General features: G+C 40.3%; 1 protein-coding gene across 14 annotated transcripts in view; it reads left to right on the top strand.

Moving 5' to 3' along the window:
• The first annotated feature begins 11,449 nt into the window (after nt 1-11,449).
• LOC141760393 (NLR family CARD domain-containing protein 3-like) overlaps nt 11,450-13,852 on the top strand; it is a 152,634-nt gene continuing 150,231 nt past the window's right edge. For all 14 annotated transcript variants that reach the window (XM_074623135.1, XM_074623136.1, XM_074623137.1 and 11 more), the window contains exon 1: nt 11,450-11,602. The gene's annotated coding sequence lies outside the window, so the exon portion shown is untranslated. The remainder of the gene's footprint in view (nt 11,603-13,852) is intronic.

The raw sequence follows: 13,852 nt of genomic DNA, 5'->3' as shown, positions 1-13,852 counted from the left end.
ATTATGTACAGGGATGCACCCATACCCGATACTCAAATGGGTATGGGTGCTCATGTACTCGTACTCGCAAAACGGCTCCAATACAACGGCACCGATACCACTTTACAGCAGCGCGACGTTAACCTCTCGTCACCATCTTTCGGGTCCTCCCGCTCCACCTCCCCGACGGTGCGGGCGAGACGGGCCGGTGGTGCGCCCGACCCAGCTGGGCCAGGATCCCACCTCAGCCGGCGCGCGCTGGCCCTCACTTTCATTGCGCCCCGGGGTTTTGCTTGCACCCTCTGACTCGCACGGGCGTTAGACTCCTTGGTCCGTGTTTCAAGACGAGTCGGGTGGGTTGCCGACATCGCCACTGGCCCCTGGCGCGTTTTACGTGGGCCGCGGCACAACGCGGTTTGACAGTCCGCCCGGGTTGACAGTCGAACCGGGAGCAGGGAGCCCCGTCACTGTGCGGCGAGGTCCGGGCGTGGAGCGCTGTAAAGCTGCGGCCGCGATTCACCTTCACCCCGAGCCTCTCCAAGCCGACCAAGAGCCGGTCGCGGCGCACCGCCTCGTATGTGGGACTCCCCAGCCTGCCGTGTGTCGCTCACACCCTCCAGCTGACTGTTAACGAGGGTCTTTTGGCACAGAGAAGTACTCGTATCGGTGAGTACCCAAATGAAAGTACTATTACTTGTACTCGGTCTGAAAAAAAGTGGTATCGGTGCATCCCTACTTATGTATTAATAACGCGTTTTATCGACTGCAGTTCAGTTTTGCTGCCGGATGCTGGATATGCTAACGTTACAACCGAACTCTTCACTTCCCTGGAGTCAATGAGCACCGAGTGGTTCTCGACAACGCTGCAAGCAGCGCTTCCTTGGGGCCAAGCAATCGGCCCACTGCAAATGACCACGTGCTCCAAACGTCCACGCAACGAACGGGCACTGCACTAGCAATTGTGAATGACTACTGTTTGTGATTCAAGTAATTTCAAATAAGTCTCAAGTCAAGCTTTATGTCCTTAGGGGCCAATCAAGTCACGAGTCTTTAAGTCATTTCAGTGCCATAAGATGAGATTTAAATGTTTCTGCTTTCAAGTCTTAAGTCTGAAATCTGATGCAAGATCTCTCTTTCACAACAAAAGGCAACATAGTGTATAGACAAGGCATGCGTGCTATGTATGCCTTGTGCATGAGGTGTATCAAATGCCACAGCATGCCAGTGTATATTTAGGAAAGGCAGGTCTAAAGTGAAGGCACGGTAAAGTAAAGGAATCCACTGCCCAGAAGTGCTGACAAGGAGCTCATGTAATAGTGAAACTACCTGGAGTGAAAAAGCAATGCAACATGATGACACTGCAGTTCTACAGTATCTTTTACTATGATTGGGTGCTACTGGTTTTAGATTGAGTGTGTCCAACATAGATTTCCAACATCAATTCCAACATAAGTCCAACATAAATTTCCCCATGTGGATGAATGAAGTAGATCTTAATCTTGCCACTTTTTGAGTCAGGCTCTGCTATGTTATTCAGCAGAACCGAAACATGAATTGAAACTGGGATTACCCAGATCTGAGCAGCCCTAAAGTAAAAACAAAAACATACCTGTGTGACCAGCAAAGAACAAGAGTGTGCAGCCATGCTAGTGGCTCACTGAGGCTGTACTTTGGCACAGTGATGCTTTTAGTTATATGCTAACATCAGCATGCTAACATGCTCACAATCACAATGCTAACAGGCTGATGTTTACCAGATGTAATGTTTACCATCTTAGTGTAGCGTGTTAGCATGTATTTGGTCTTAAAACAAAATATTGGAAAAATTAATATTTTGACCTGGTGGTCAGGACCGCCGTCAGGCAGGGGCAAAGGGTACAACTGTCCCCGGGCCACAGGCCAGGGGGGACCGGAGGCCAGGGGGGGCCCAAGGCCAGAGGGGACCCAAGGCCATGGGGGGCCCGAGGCCAGAGGGGACCCAAGGCCAGGGGGGCCCGAGGCCAGGGGTGGCCCGAGGCCAGAGGGGGACCCAAGGCCAGGGGGGCCCGGGGCCAGGGGGGGCCCGAGGCCAGAGGGGACCCAAGGCCAGGGGGGACCAGAGGCCAGAGGGTGGGGCCCATGCAAAGGTCTATGTTTGACCCTTAAATGGGATCTAGAACAACACTTAACTTGCTGACCTATATCACTGACAGTGCAAGTTAAATATATTTATATGATGAATAAATATATTGGTATCATTAAAACACCTTTCAACTTATCATCTCTTTTTGCCACAGTTTTATCTTATCAATAGTTTAATTTAAAATCAATACACAGGCTGGATTAGACCTGGGATATCTTTGTACAGTGAATATCTTTGTACAGTGTATAACTTTGTACAGTGAATAACTTTGTGTCATATATCTTTATACAGTTAATATATATATATATATATATCTTTGTGTCATATTTTGGGACCCTTAAAGTAATCGTGTTAATTTCCATTGATTAAGAGAGCATTTATACATTAAGCATCATTGTGGCATGTCTTGATACACCACAGTGAAGGTGTCAATAAATAAATAATAAATAATGTATATGACTCTAAATTAGAAAAGTTCTGATCTGTCAGGAATAGACGTGGTTTTAAATATGAATAACTATTACAGACTGTGGGCTAAAATGCACGAGAAGCCTGATTCTCCTTTACAATAATTCACTAGCTACATGTTTACAATCATTAAGATCAGTGTATATGATGGAATAGTAGCATCAGAATGTGCCAGAGGTCACCAAATTTCGGCTTTTATAAAAACAAAATTCTCCGAGGGGCATGCCCCCGGACCCCCATAGCTGGCTACTGTTTCACACTGGCTGGCTACTGTTATCCACTGCCTGGCTACTCCATATCCTTGTGGAAATCCCGGATCGGGGGCTCTACAAAATAAAAGCCAGGATACAGAGAGAACAAGAAAATGAAAGGATCAGAGAGGCAATGACTGAATTTCTGGAGAAGCAGCAGGTATGACAGGCGAAGCTGAACGTACAAAGATGAGGAGCTATAGGCAGACTAGCAAATAAAGCCTGCTAGCGGGCTCATTTTTAAAGTTGGAGTGAATATGAATATTGTCTAATATATAATATAATAATATCATATGAAACTGGGCGACCTGGAGTCGGGGTGGATCAGGGGCCCAATTTGGAAAGTCTGTCCCCCTACCCATAATTCCTATTGGCTGGTCTGCTGGTGGTGGCTCTAGATGAAAACTCAGAGCATCACCAAAGGTATTACATTCGTCCTGAGGGGATCATGAATGTCAATAGCAAATTTCATGGCAATCCATCCAATAGTTGTTCAGATATTTCACTAAAATCCATAAATGTCAACCTCATGGTGGCGCTAGTAGAAAAGTCAGGGGTAATATTCACCCTCTGGGAACCATGAATGTCTGAACCAAATTTCATAGAAATCCATCCAACAGTTGTTGAGATATTTCACTCAAAATCACAAACTTCAACCTCACAGTGACGCTCCAGTAAAGGTCAGAGGATCACCAAAGTCAGTAGGATTCATCCCCTGGGGAACATGAATGTCTGAACCAAATTTCATAGCAATCTGTCCAATAGTTGTTGAGACATTTCACTAAAAGCCATAAATGTCAACCTGAGGGTGGCGCCAGTGGAAAAGTCAGGGGGTCACCAAAGTGATAACCGTTCATCCTGAGGGGAACATGAATGTCTGAACCAAATTTCATAACAATCCATCCAATAGTTGTTGAGACATTTCACTAAAAGCCATAAATGTCAATATCAGGGTGGCGCTAGTGGAAAAGTCAGGGGATCACCTAGGTCAGTAGGATTCACCCTCTGGGAACCATGAATATCTGAACCAAATTTCATAGCAATCCATCCAATAATTGTTGAGATAGGCCTATTTCCATTTGGACCATAGTGGTAACATGAGGGGAAGCCTTGATGGCACGTGTTCAGTGTTGGTGTTTGGTGTTAATACAACACACTGGTTCAAATAACTGGGAGTGACAACTCTCAGCGTCACTTCTCCTCCGCGTGTAGCAGAGAATCAGAGGTCTTGTTTATTTGTCTCCTGTGTTTATGTCAGTGTTATGTTGTTAAGCAACCGTATCCAAGGGTTGGGACCGGGTCCATCCACCCATTATAAAAGCCTCCTCCGAAGCCCGGTCTCTGATTTGAAACCTGATTAAGTTGCTGGTGTTGCTGCATTTATTCATTGTCACTTTAACTGTCAATGTGTTTGTCCATGCAGGAGCTGGAGTTCTCATTTCCCCAGATCAGGTGGGTACTGCACTAGAACAGACAGAGTCTTCATGGACAGGACTTTTCTAAAACATCTGGATCCATCAACATATTTTGAATAGACCTAACAAATCAGTGAAACAGATCTTCCATCAACATACTGTCAAAACAATTTGTTGATGGAAGTGCTACGCAGGCTACTTGATCCGTACTGTTACAGTCATTATTATTATTATTATCTGATCCGACGTCAACAACACCTGAAGCATTTCCTCCTCAGGCGTTATCTCATGAGTCACTCTGACGCTTCCTCTTGGCTTGAGGGAGTTTTTGTTTCCTCGTAGTACATCTGCTGCTGCAAAGAGAAAATAGCTGGGATCCATGTAGAGGCTGGAAAATCCCTCTCTGCTGATCTTTATTACTTTAGCAGATATCTCCATTCATATAATCTCACACCATGAAAAAGGATTTATCTTGAGTATTTGGGCTGTTGTGCTTAATAAACAAAGGAATGAACATATATGCACACAATAAACTTGTTGCAATATTTTAATCTGTTTAAAAATGTATTTTCAATTTTTTTGCAAAAGTGCATTGATGATTTTAACAATTGTGAATAATTATTTTTTTCTGCAAAATCTTGATTAACGTGTTTTTCATTTACACGTATAAGGATATATGGTGCATAATTATTCTTTGGCTGCATTAGATGTAGATAGGTAAGGTACTATTTTACCTGTTGGTTTTTTCATGCAGCCAGGAAACTACCTGTGGGTTTTTTCCTGCACGGATGTCATCACACTGAGTCATGCTGAGCACAGTTTAAACCAGTCTGACAGCCTGGCATCATTTAAGAAGGAGGTTATTCAAAAAGAATATGCTGACAGATGCGAGAGCAAAAGGAGAGGGAGGACTTTGTGCAGATATTTTAGCAAAGTAAAGACTGAGTGAAGGCTCATCTTGGAACTTATTGACAGATTGAGGATATCTTGAGTTTACCCTGAGGAGAGCTGACACTGCTGGTAAGGGACATACATCTCGTGTGAATTAACATCTTTTATCTTACTTACTGTTAGAAAACACGGGGCTTGTGTGCATGTGGGAGCAAGTCAGTCTAGCACGTTGTGCAGGGTGGATTTAAATGAATGACTCCTACTCATTGCCTAACCACAAGGCAGGATAGCGGCTGAGTAACTGTGACCTTGACAAAGAGAGTGTGGAGGATAGAAAGTGAGCTGAATGTAAAGAACGAATGTAAATGCCAGCAGCTTTGTCTTATTGAATGCATTTACATCACATGAGTTTTAACCTCTGTCTGCTCTCACAGGGAGAAGATGATCTGCAGGATCCTGCTGCTCATCAGCCTGACCTCCTGTGTCTCTGGTTAGTTTACACTTTCACTTTATTTTATGCAAAGAGAAATGTTCAAACTAGCCTCAGCAATTATTTTTTCTGACTTCTCTGACTTCACAAAACAGAAGACATGTTTTCTGGTATATTTTTATTTCTATATATTAAAACTTTTACACAGGCTGATCTCAGTATTTTTAACCATACTAGCAGCTTGACTTTAGTGATGGCAATGTCAGCTGGTCGGTCCACCAGTTTGGTCGTGACTGAAATATTTCAACAACTATTGGATGAACATGGTAAACATCTTCTAAAACATCAGCATGTTAGCATGCTAACACACTAAACTAAGATAGTAAACATGGTAAGCATCTAAACATCAGCATGTTAGCATGCTAGCACACTAAACTAAGATAGTAAACATGGTAAACATCTAAACATCAGCATGTTAGCATGCTAACACACTAAACTAAGATAGTAAACATGGTAAACATCTTCTAAACATCAGCATGTTAGCATGCTAACACACTAAACTAAGATAGTAAACATGGTAAACATCTTCTAAACATCAGCATGTTAGCATGCTAACACACTAAACTAAGATAGTAAACATGGTAAACATCTAAACATCAGCATGTCAGCATGCTAACACACTAAACTAAGATAGTAAACATGCTAACACCCTGTTTAGTGTTTACTCCCCTTCCCTCAGGAAGGAGATACAGGACAATTAAAACACACACAAACAGACTACGATGTAGCTTTTACACACAGGTAGTCAAGCGTGTAGAATTGTATTTTTATTAGTTTTCAATCAGGCAATATCGTTTCAGTTTAGTTTTAGTTTTTCTTAAAGGATATAGTTTAACTAAGATAGTAAACATGGTAAACATCTTCTAAACATCAGCATGTTAGCATGCTAACACACTAAACTAAGATGGTAAACATCTTCTAAACATCAGCATGTTAGCATGATAACACACTAAACTAAGATAGTAAACATGGTAAACATCTAAACATCAGCATGTTAGCATGATAACACACTAAACTAAGATAGTAAACATGGTAAACATCTTCTAAACATCAGCATGTTAGCATGATAACACACTAAACTAAGATAGTAAACATGGTAAACATCTAAACATCAGCATGTTAGCATGATAACACACTAAACTAAGATAGTAAACATGGTAAACATCTTCTAAACATCAGCATGTTAGCATGATAACACACTAAACTAAGATAGTAAACATGGTAAACATCTAAACATCAGCATGTTAGCATGATAACACACTAAACTAAGATAGTAAACATGGTAAACATCTTCTAAACATCAGCATGTTAGCATGATAACACACTAAACTAAGATAGTAAACATGGTAAACATCTAAACATCAGCATGTTAGCATGATAACACACTAAACTAAGATAGTAAACATGGTAAACATCTAAACATCAGCATGTCAGCATGCTAACACACTAAACTAAGATAATAGCCAAGAGTAAATATCTTCTAGCTAGCATTTAGCTCAAAGCAGCGCTGTGTCTAGGTACAGCCTCATAGAGTTGCTAGCATGACTGTAGTCTTGCAAGACTCAATATTTTTTAATTCGACTACTTTGAAACAGCATTTATATCTTTACGTTGACAAATAAAATATACAAGAAATATATGAAAGAACTGCATAAAATTTTTTTTTATTAATTATTATTATTGTTATTGTTATTCATTCCTGTCCATTGTATAAAAGTGATCTGTGGTAAGTTAGATGAGTAATGCACAGTTCAAGGTCTGAGTCATATCATTGTCAAGGTCAAACATGACTCACTTTGTTCTCCATGCGCAGCACTGTTATGGCTTTGTTTTATCATCATACGTTTATTTGTATCTCTACACCTTTCCCACGACTGAGAGGCGTGGCGTGTGTAGCTGTGGGCGGCCTGCATGTCTCACTTCCTGTTCATGCCTTTGCAGAGTTTGAACACAAATACATTGTACGGTTATACAGCAATAAAAAAGTGCATAAATACTGTGATAGTCTTATGAATGAATACTTTGTGATTTAATCAGTGTATTTGATCAGTGCAGTCACAACATTTAGAGCATCACTTTATCTCTTTCCTCCCTCCTTCTCTTCCTCTCAGGGATGTTTGAGCCTCAGAACACGGCTCTGAAGCATCAGGCATTGGAGGGCAATAACATCACAGTTGAATGGAGATTCTCCGCCAGAACCGACATTTCCGTCCCCTCGCTTAAGATACACTGTGTGTTTGTGTTGGGGCTGAAGGTTTTCTACCATCTGGACAACAGTGTCAACGAGTCTCTGCACGAGCAGTTTGCAGGACGGACGCAGTGTGACAAAGACGCTCTCAGAACGGGGCGTGTCCGGCTTCATCTGTCCAGAGTCAGGACTAATGACTCGGGGCTGTACCTCTGTAGGATGGCCACTGGATTTGGCAGGAAGGTTAAACAGTTCTCACTCAACATCACTGGTAAGTTCACTCAGTGTTGTCACATACATCTGTAACAGTCTGGCTAATGTTTGTTGCCAGCAGACCCTAAAATCTTCATTGCAAAGTACCTTAGACTTGACTCGGAACATGTCAGTCTTAACTTGAGACTTGACCCGGGACTTGCCGTCTTGACATGTTTAGGACTTGATTCTCAAAGTTTAGGACTTGGCACTTGACCCGGGACTTGTCAGCCTTGCCTTGAGACTTGATTCGGGACTTGTCAGTCATGACTTGTTTAGGACTCAAAACTCAAAGTTTCTGACTTGGCACTTAACTCGAGATTTGACTCTGGATTTGTCAGTCTTGACTTGGAATTTGACTCTGGATTTGTCAGCCTTGATTTGGCACTTGTCTTGGGATTTGTCAGTCCTGACTTGGGACTTGACTCAAGACTTGTTAGTCTTGACTTGAGACTTGACTCTGGACTTGTCAGTCTTGACTTGGGACTTGACTTGGGACTTGTTTAGGACTCGGAACTCAAAGTTTAGGACTTGGCATTTGAATTGGAACTTGTCAGTCTTGACTTGTTACTTGCAAAACTGGAGATGTTCCAATACTATTTTTTCCTTCCTGATACCGATTCCGATACCTGAACTTGCGGTATCGGACGATACCGATTACTGATCCAATACCAGCGTGATGAAAAAAAAATATTATTATTATTATTATTATTCAACAGCTGTGACAAACTACCTGCAATCAGTTCTTCTTCGCTGCTCTAAAACAGTGGTTGCCAGTGGCAGCCATGATACCTCCAGGGCGACAGCACAGTGAAAGCTACTGTTTTGGAGCGGCGGAAGAGAATTAATTTCCGGTTAAACAAGTTGATTTTTTTCTGGGTTAATTAATTATGTATCAGATTTTGCATAGACTGGAGTAGTCACCGATACCCAATCCCCAATTTAGGGTAGTATCGGAACAACTTTATAAAAAACAATGACTTAGTCCCACCTCTGCTTTGGGGTGCATATTTAGTTTTCTGTGTAATCACATACTTTTAATTTTCTTTACAGCAGCCGTTGACGAGCCCGTAACCATGACAACAAAACCAGTACCAGCGATAACAATACCAGTACCACCGAGCCGAGAGAGAATCTGCTTCTATGTTGTACTGGGACTGGCAGCAGCAGCAGCAGCAGCTGTACTGGCCGCCAGTTGCTCTACTTTATAAATATAAATATAATGTTTCAGCTGTCCTGAAGCTTCTGCTGCCCTCTGCTGGTCTGAAGAGAAACCAGCCAGATGGATGAAGACAGAACTGGTTCTTGTGTTGGAGAATGCTGCTGGGCTGATGGAGAGAAATCAGAACACACTGCAGTGGAGTTTTCTGGCCTCATGGTGACTTAGTGGTTCTAGCTCTGTTGGTTCCTGTCCTGACAGACAGAACGGACCACGTTCACAGCAGTGAGGTTGTATTTTCATGTCCACTATGCTGCTGACTTCTAGACATCAAATGTACTGTAATGACAGTTACTGACTGTAAATGCAAGGACTAATATGAGTTGTACTAAAGGGAAGATGCTGTTAAAGTATAAGTGAGGTCTGATCGCTTTATTTTACAGATAACTTATTGTACATTCAGGAGTTTACTCAAGTAAATGTATTATTATACATTACATTATTATGCAGAATGTCACATTTCAGAATAATGTATAGTATTATAATTATTGTTGCATTAATGTGTTCATCACTTTAATGTTGCAGCTTGTAAAGGTGGGGCTTGTTTTTGTTATTTTTTTACTATATATACTGCCGGGTAGCTTGTAAATTCAAAGCAAAGTCTTATCTTAATCCATAATATTACATTATATTTCATTTGTTTATTATATCTTGTATTATTAAACTGAATCTGCCAAGTAGCTAAAGTGATCCGATAATTATAATGGTGTAAAAAGTACAATGCATGCCTCTGAAATGTAGAGAAGTATAAAGTATCAGAAAATGGAAATACTCAAAGTAAAGTATCTCAAACTTGTGCTTAAGTACAGTACTTGAGTAAATGTACTTAGTTACTTTCCGCCACTGGATGTATGTTACAGTAAACTGCTAACCTGTTGAAAAACAAAAACACTCTGCAGTCGCTTACTGTGATGTTTGTCATACATCTGTAATAAATCTATACTTTTGTACTATGTTTTTTCTTATTTTGGTTAAGCGTTTGTCTCGTGTCATATCACCATTATTGTATAAATGTTTAATTTATGAGCTACGTGACTCAGTTTACTGGCCAAATGTCTGAGTGTACACCACGCCCAGTACAGTACCTGTCTGCAGCCTGTCAGTCCCATGACTCCCATGATCTCACTTTCAGTTTACTGCACAGTGGAGGAATGTGGAGACAACAAGGCAATGATGAGGCTTATTTGTTGCTAATCCAATGTTTTTTTTAAATATATATATATATATATATATATATGTATTTATCTTATTAAGTAGTATAAAGGAACACTTCACAGTCACCAACTTTGGAGATATATACTGTAGTAGGTAAAAATTGTGGTGGGGCAAAAATGTACATTATTATCCCTTTGAATGTAGTGGAGTACAAGTATACAGTAGTATAAAATGGAAATAATCAATCAACCAAACAAACTTTATTTATATAGCACCTTTCAAACAAGTCAAATGCAATTCAAAGTACTGGACAGACGATTGACAAAAATGTAGAATGTTAAAAATGGATTTAGAGACTAATGCACACCAAAACAACCAATATAAAAGTTAATTGAATAAGAAAGTAATAAAAGACGGGTATTTAAGATAATAAAAGATAAATAAAATACAAGGAAATAAAAATAACAATAAAATGAATTAAAATCCAAATTAAAATAATGTTAAAATTAAATAAAAATAAATAAAAATTGTGAGACTACACAAAATAAGCAGATTGTATTAAAATAATGACATCTTAATAAAATAAAATAGAATAAAAGAGATAATAATGATCAGTAATAAAATGTTGATTAAACAAAATAGAGTAAAATAAACACTATAATGATGATGATAAATAAAATAAGTGTAAACAACAAAACCTTAAAATTATAAAACACTACATAAAAGCCAGACTAAATAGATGGGTTTTTATCTTCTGCTCCTCTCAGTTCCTCTGGAAGGTTGTTCCAGCGGCTGAAAGCAGCATCACCACATGTTTTTGTTCTTTACTCAAGTAAAGTACAAGTATCTCAAAGTACTAGTACTTGAGTAAATGTACTTTGTTACATCCCACCACTGTTGATAGTCTAGTAACAATGGGCTGACTGGAAGTTGTTTAACCCCGCCCAACCCAGAGTCCAACCAATGAAATGTTAACCCCGCCCACACTCACCGGTTTAACCAATCAAATCACGGTGGGCGGGATTTAACTTAACACAACACTCATCCATGACACACCCCAGCTGAAAACAGCTTCTCCTCGGGTTGAACATTTAGTGTTGTGTAGAAGAGAAGTTGTTTCGTCCAGCTGATCAATAATTGCGGTGGTATAAAGTGGAACAGCTCGCCTACAAGTAAGTAACTAAAACATATTGTGTGATTCACCAAAAATTAGTTGCTGCTGTAGTTTCCTCACAGACAAACAGGAAGTCTCGGGACTTTTTATAAAGTGCGCAACAGCTCGAACACATCCGGTACTTTAACCAGAGGCCTGTACTACGAAGCAGGATTTGCGGTTATCGAGGTAACTTCAGGGTTAACTCTGGGTTTTCTGTCCTACGAAGCTGGTTCACTTCTTACCGAGGTAGATCACCATGGTAACTGATGCTGAACGGCTAACCTGCTCCGGAGCAGGTTATGTTCCAGATAAGAGATCAACCCCTATAAAAGCACCGCCTACTGACCAATCAGAGCTCAGTGCTGTGATTGTATGATAATATTACACACATAGGAAGAAACAAACAACACAGTTTAAACACAGTTTACAGTTTACAACACTACCTTGTTGGGGGTTCTTCTGTTTGCAGGAGTGTGTCACAAGGCCTTTCCCATTTCTGAATTTATACGCTCGACTCCTCTCCTCGACTCCTCTCCTCGACTCCTCTCCTCGACTCATATCCTTATTAGATATAATTTATTGATTGGACGCTGCACCGATCAGACTGATCTGATACGTCAACATCAGTTTTATACCGGAGTGAAGACAGATCACAGATTAAGTTTTATAGTTTAGTTGTCTTCTGATTCACCATCTAGTTATAATCAGTATGTTAACTGTAGGTGTGAACAACAGACGGACCATGTTGATGGTGAAGTGTTCCAGCAGCAGAAGGACCTGCAGTATCTCTGCTTCACACACCGCAGCTGAAGGAGTCTGTTACTGAAAGAGCTTTATAAGAACTGACAACGAACAGACCTCAAACAACTTTCTTCATTTATTAGAAAGAGTTTTCTTTTGATGATCTGTTATTTCCCCGTTAACTTTCATTAAGGATCCAGTTAAAGTCAGAGAGAGAAGGAGAGTCTGTCTTTTACAGCTTTTACATCATTTATCCTCATTTCCATTCAGTCACATGAGGCTGATAATTCCTGAGCGTCGGGTTTGATATGAGTTACATCATTTACATTTTCCCTGAAACATTCAGACTAATAGTCAGAATCAGACGGGGCGGCTGTGGCTCAGAGGGGAGAGCATGTCGTCCACCAATCGGAAGGTCGGTGGTTCGATCCCCTCTGCCATCAGTGTGTGTGTGTGTGTGTGTGTGTGTGTGTATGTGTGTGTGTGTGTGTGTGTGTGGACATGTAGCGTACAGCACTTTGAGTGGTCGGAAGACTAGAACAGCGCTATATAAATGCGAGTCCATGCATCCATTAATACATAATTCCTAGTGTCAGAATATCAATAAATACAGACGCTAATAATGAATAAATGATATAAAGGCATTGTAGAGATGGTTCCTGGTCCTCTAAGCAGGACTCAGTCCACAGTAGAAATACAGACTGCAGCTGTTATTCATGTGCAGGTGTTTGTTAAACAGGTAACAGAGAGGAAACACTGCTGCTCTACCACTGAGAAGAACTGAGTGTCTTTATTAGTATTAGATCAGTTCAGACATAAACAGCTGTTAAAGCTGACTGACAGCTTTGATTATTGTTCACAATAATAATATAATAATACTAGTAATGATATAATGAGACGAGTCTCAAGTCACTGTGTGTGACTTCAGTGTGACTCGAGTCCCCGTCTCTGATAAAAAGTGGGCTACAAATATATATAGTATAGTTGCAGTATAAAAACTATTAAACTGGTGGTTTACTGAGAGTATACTTTAAAGTGTACTTTCATCAACTATAAAGTGGACTACAAGTATAAAACTAGTAAACTATCAGTACACTTATAGTATAGTTGCAGTATAAAATAAAACTTATGTAAACTAGTTGTGTAATCAAAGTTTAATGTTCTTACTCTTAAAGTACACTTAAAAGTACTTTTATAAACCAAAAAGTGGGCCACTTTAGTCCCAAGAAGCATAAGTAGTACACTTACCACTATACTACTAGTACATTGATATTAGTATACTTACTATATAAAGTATACTTGGGGAATATATGCTTTACATTTACTTAAAGTATACTTGATGAAATAAAGTTGAAGTATAGTACTTGTAAGAGCCAAAACATGATGCTGACATACTGAGGTTGGGATGTAATTCACTTCTACGAACACTAGGTGGCACTGTATTAATTGATTGACCCAGCCACGGGTATATAGGTAAGGAGGTGTGTTGTTGGCGTCAGGGTTTAGCCCGGAAGGGCAAATGGTT

This window comes from Sebastes fasciatus, chromosome 22 (assembly GCF_043250625.1).
Source record: "Sebastes fasciatus isolate fSebFas1 chromosome 22, fSebFas1.pri, whole genome shotgun sequence".
Lineage (NCBI taxonomy): Eukaryota > Metazoa > Chordata > Actinopteri > Perciformes > Sebastidae > Sebastes > Sebastes fasciatus.
The sequence above is the reverse complement of the archived record's forward strand: the minus strand, read 5'-3'. Positions and strand labels throughout refer to the sequence as shown.